Here is a 6,215-nt window from a genome sequence, read left to right as displayed (position 1 = left end):
TTAGAGTCCAATGATAACTGCAAAAGGCAAACCATGTTAATTATAACCGGACACATACAGCTTGTATATCTCAAATACAATAATACACTTACCCTTCCACGTAAGGTGCAAAATATATTAGCTTTCTAGTCTGAGTCATTGTGGTCATAATGTAGATTGACCTTGCTTCCACAGTATTAAATTCTTTCTGCACCCTTTGAGGACACATAAAGCCATATGTTCCTTCAAGTCCTCCGTTTCGACAGATTTGATTAAAGTGCCTGTTGTTCAAGTAAAAAACATTAGGACATGCATGAAGTATAATATGTAATAAGAAAATGATATTGTAACTTACAAAATAGCGAGCTGCATGAAAGCTATATCAAGCTCCTCAAAGTTGAGGAACTGAACGAGGTCCCTCTTGTCAATGGTAAAGTCGTATGTTATATCTGAACCCACAACCCCCAACGGCATCTTGAAAGTCACAGGCTTATCCATGTTTGGCACCATGGAATGAAGAACCTCCAAACTGGAATACATAAGTGCAACATCACTAGGAAGAGGCAAGAGTACAGGATCAGATGATGCGCTCGTTGTGGCCTTCTTTGCTGCCGCCTTCTTCACCATTGGCTTTGCAATAAGTCTCTTTGGCCACAAAATGAAATGTCCTTTAGCTTGGGCCAAGAGTCGAACCTCATCAGTAGGATTGGGCACTGGTGTACCCCCTGACCACGAACAATCCTCTCCACTGTCACCCTTGCTTGATTGCTCAGAATTTTGTTGCCGTGAATCGTTGTGCCCATGAATGCTCGACCACTAGCAACATGAACAGGTGAATTTTCATAATCCACATAGAGAGAACACGGCATCCCATTGTCTTCGACAGGGTCAGGGCTAGGGTCAGGGTCAGACACTGTTAGTGGCTGTGTCTGATTATTACTGCCCTTCCCGCTTTTTATCACAGGTAAACCCTGAAACATAATATGAAATTAGTTAAGAAACATTAAATAAGTTTAAATGGATCAAATGAATCTTTAGAAGATTTAAAAAGATGTGTGATTATTACCTGGGAAGGTTCAGATACTCGGGGCATCTGGAATCCACTCGTACCCATCATCATCAGAGTCTGTTGAAACTTGGCATCGAATTCGTCACGTATCTTTTGCATCTCTGCCATGTGTTGTTGACTTAGTTTAGCTCGAACTCTCTCTGTTTCTTCCTGTAGTCGTTGGTCGAGCTCCTCTTTAGATACCATGTTAGCAGAGGATGATCTAGTGCTTCTTCGTGATGTAGAGCCAAAAAATTCTTTAATACCAATCCCTTTAGGGGTCCCTCGGACTCTTCCGGGATGGTCAGGCTTTCCAATAGCAGTGGCCAAGATATCCATCCATCCTTGAGGGATGAATGTACCTTGAGATAATTGCTCCTCAAGTGTATCCTATATCATTAAAGCAACAAATTCAATTTAAGATAATTGAAAAAAGCAATTAATGAAGCATAATTCTTAAATATTACTTACAATCCTCTCAGCAACAGCAGCAGACTGTGGAGTAATGTATTGACCCTTTTTAATCCTAGCTGCCTTCCATTTTTCTTGGTGAGAAGGACACTCAATAGGTGGCATGTAGCTAGTAGGATCTAAAGCAGCAGCCATCTGTGCATTCTTCAGCCGTTCCTCCATCATACTTCTTTCCAACCCACCATACCCTGCACGAGACATGGTATGTGGGTATACATTCTGCTCAGATATTTGTTTGTTCTTCTGACTTAATGCCTATGACAATGAAACCAAATCGACAAAATTAGTTTAGTTAAATGAAATATGACCTGATTAAGAATTAAGTTTGAAGAAACCAAACCTGAAATGCAGGGTCTTCACGTTGCTTCACAAAACTCTCCCATGCCTCTTCACTAATAAATGAATATTGTTCCTTAGGATGCTCACCCTTTCTTTTTCCATGAATATAATGTTTTGTAAGCGTGGCCTTAAAATCCCTCCACCGTTCATCAATTTGCTTCAACAGACAGTCTCTCATTTGCTTAGTGGCAGGAATATCAAATATCAGCTGCAATATAACAATAGCATAGAGTTATAAAGTAAATAAGCAACTATAATTGAAACAAGTAGAGAAAACAATGCACAATATACCAATATATCCTCCCAAAGGTTTTTCTTCAAATCTTTGTCCACCTTCTTCCAGCTAGGAATGTCAATGCTAATCTTACTGCGTGCGAGATAACCCACATAACTAGTAAATTGAGCCCAGCCTTTCCTATAGGCTTCAGATCATCATCAAACTCCACTGTAATCCTCATAGGTTGTGTGCTCTCATCACGTAAAGCTAAATGCCTCATATGGGTTGGCCCTCTACCCTTTCTTCAACTAGTAAAAGAGCTGTCGTCACCAGAACCCTGTTGACCGGATCCGTCCATTTCCTGTTTAAAGAACAATGAATTAATAAATGTAAGAATAAGAAATATCAAGTTAATATAAAACATTATATTATTAAGTATATTTAGCAAAAAAAATATCAAAGAATTCATTTGAGGCTTACAACGATTATCCTCCCAAATTCCTTCACAATGATCATCTCTAACAGCATAGTCATCATCTACCAAATCTAATTCAACTGCTTTAGGTCGAGTAGCTGTGAAAGGCGGGGTTTCATCAAGATTAAGCTCTAAGTCACCATCATCTCCACCAACTCCTTGCCTTTTACCTTGAAGTATGATAGACAATTTCTTTTTTGCTAGATCGGGAACGAAGAACACTTGTTTTGCTTGACTTGCCAAAATAAATGGCTCGTCTCCATATCCAAACCTCTCAAGATCGACCGAAACAAATCCAAATTCTTCATTCACTTGCACAGCATTACTATTAACCCACTTACATTTGAAGACGGGAACTTTAAACTTGGTATAACTAACCTCCCATATCTCTTCTATTATTCCATAATAGGACATTGCCGCCAACATTGGGTTTCTGTCTTTAGAACTAGCAAAATACATGACTTCTGCTACTACCATCACCCTACTATTCTGCATAGTACTCTTATCGTCTTGGGTTTTTGTGTAAAAAGAATAACCATTTATATCATATCCACCCCAACACAAAACCTCAAAAGAAGGCCCTGCAGCTAGCCTTTGTATTGTCTCAGAAGGATTGCCATCTTTTAACACTTCTCGCTTGAACCACTCTGCAAATGACTTATTATGTTCATTAGCTAGTTGCATATCACTCTTTCTTGGATTCAAGTTCCTCAGCATATTCTTGTGAGCATTTAAGTAAGGCAAAACTTCATCCGTGATGTTTAAAATGTATAGATGTGCCTGCATTACAACTTCTCTTGACATAGACCTCACTATGACACCCCGTGTTCCCTTGCTTCTTCTCCCCTGATCATGTCGAGATTGAGGAAGACCAGCTGCCTTTACCCTATCAAGATATGCGTTACAAAACTCAACTGCCTCCTCAGCTACATATCTCTCAACGATTGATGCCTCAGGCTGATAAGGATTCTTAAAGTACCCTTTTAGGATTTTTATGTATCTCTCAAAAGGGTACATCCATCTTAAACACACAGGGCCACAAAGTCTTATCTCTCGTACAAGATGAGCTATCAAGTGGACCACAATATCAAAAAATGATGGAGGAAAATGCATTTCCAATTGAGAGAGGATCACATAACCTTTATTTTCTAATTCATCCAACTCAGCAGGATCAATGACTTTGCTGCAAATGGCACTAAAAAACATACAAAGTCTTGTAATAGTATTTCTCACATCGGTTTTCATAATGCCTCGAATAGCAAGTGGAAGTAATTGTTGCATCAACACATGACAATCATGAGACTTCATTCCCATTATCTTCAAATCTTGCATTGAAACAAGTTTGCTTAAATTAGAAGAATAACCTTGTGGCACCTTAATACTATTGACAAAACCACAGAAACTTCTTTTCTCTTCTTTTGATAATGTGTGCGCAGCTGGATGTAAATAAGCCTTCTTACCATCTCTTTCTTGTGGGTGAAGGACATTTCTTATTCCAATTTCGACTAAGTCTCGTCTTGTATTGATTCCATCTTTAGTCTTTCCACTTATATGCAAAAGTGTACCAACAAGGCTCTCACATACATTCTTCTCCACATGCATCACATCTAGACTATGCCTCACATCAAGACTTTGCCAATATGAAAGATCAAAAAAGACAGATCTTTTTTTCCATATATTTCTCTCACCGGCAGTCTTTTTCTTCTTCTTCTTACTGAAGACCACATTAATTCCCTCCACCCGCTGATAAACTTCTTCTCCAGTTAATGGTCTTGGAGCCATTTCATATTCTTGTGAGCCATTAAATGCCTTTTTCAATCTACGGTAAGGGTGATACCGACTAAGAAACCTTCTGTGACCAAGGTATACTGTCTTCCTGCCATGTTTAAGTTGCATATAGTGGGTGCCTTCTTCGCATATCGGCATGCTTTATGCCCCTTAACACTGTATCCTGACAAATTTCCATATGCTGGAAAGTCATTTATTGTGGTGAAGATCATGGCACGTAAATTGAAGGTCTCTTGTTTATATGCATCGAACACATCAACACCTTCCTCCCATAATTTCTTCAAATCCTCAATCAAAGGTGCCAAATACACATCGATATTGTTTCCCGGTTGTTTTGGCCCCGAGATCATTAAAGATAGCATGATATACTTTCTTTTCATACATAACCAAGGAGGCAAGTTGTAAATTACGAGGAGCACTGGCCAAGCACTGTGTGTCCTACTAAGATTACCATATGGGTTAATTCCATCCGTACAAAGCCCTAGCCGAAGGTTTCTTGGCTTGCCACCAAATTGAGGAAATTTTTGATCTATTGTTTTCCATTGAGGAGAATCTGCTGGGTGACGAAGCTTTCCATCACATATTTTCTCATCGAAATGCCATCTCAAGTTCTTTGCATCTGTGGCATTAGCAAATAGATGCTTAAATCGTGGTATTATTGGAAGATACCACAGAACCTTCGAAGGAGAACCTTTGGTTATCTCATTATAATCACCATCATCTTTCTTCATTTTGTATCTTGAAGTCCCACATTTAGGGCACTTATTCAACCCTTCATAATCATTTCTGAATAATATGCAGTCATTAGGACACGCATGTATCTTCTCATATTCCAAACCCATCGGACACAAAATCTTTTTTGCCTCATACATTCGTTTCGGAAGTGAATTCCCTTTGGGAAGAATATCAATCAGCAATTCAAGCAATTCCGTAAAACTAGCATTGGTCCAACCATTTCTTGCCTTCAAATTCATTAGTTTCAACACGGTTGTCAATCTTGTGTAATCATCTTTGCACCCCGGGTATAAAGGTGTCTCTGCATCACTACACAAAGTTTCAAAGGTAGAAGAAAACTGTGTAGAGGATTCAGACCTTATATCACAAAACATATCCGAAATTCTATCACCAAAGTCTTCATTCACAACCTTCTCATTTGCAGATAGTGTAGTCTTTCTAATTTCTCCATGCCATATCCAATTTGTATACCTCAAATTTATCCCATCACAGATAAGATGTTCTTTTATCTCAGAAATACTCCGTCGACTATTGTTTAAACATTTGACACAAGGACAATAGTACAATCCATCTCTTTTACTAGGGGCATTTCTCTGAGCAAACTCAAGAAACTTTTCAACCCCATCCTCTTATTCCTTGCTAATTCTCTTAGCTTTCATCCAACTACGATCCATTGTTCTACAGATTATTTAAACAACACTTTACTATCAATCAAAATTCATAACGAAGAAAAAAAACACAAAATAACAAACAGATTATTTATTACTAAATTCTTATATTTATTACAAAAAAATTACCAAAAATTGGAAATAAATATCAAAAAATTATAAAAAAATTAAAAAACTTCACAACTAATCAACTCCAAACATTTAAACATGTTTCTAATACAGTATATAAAAAGGAATTAAGGTTTTCTCACATCCAATGCCTACCAATCAACACCAATCAACGGTTCAACCATATAAAAAATGCAAAATGAACAATACAAGCCAACCACAATGTAAAACTAACAAACCCATTTCATATATAACAGATTTTCATGGCCAAAACATTCAACAAACCAAGAAAAATTGAAAAGAATGAAAGAAGAGGATACTCACAGAGCAGAGAAGCTTCAAACGAGTAGTAAGGGCGGCGGCGGACGGTGGCAGACGGTGGCAAGG

The sequence above is a fragment of the Neltuma alba genome, unplaced genomic scaffold (assembly GCF_004799145.2).
Source record: "Neltuma alba isolate B1F8T4 unplaced genomic scaffold, ASM479914v2 tig00010322_pilon, whole genome shotgun sequence".
NCBI classification, from domain to species: domain Eukaryota; kingdom Viridiplantae; phylum Streptophyta; class Magnoliopsida; order Fabales; family Fabaceae; genus Neltuma; species Neltuma alba.
Note: the sequence above shows the minus strand (reverse complement) of the source record.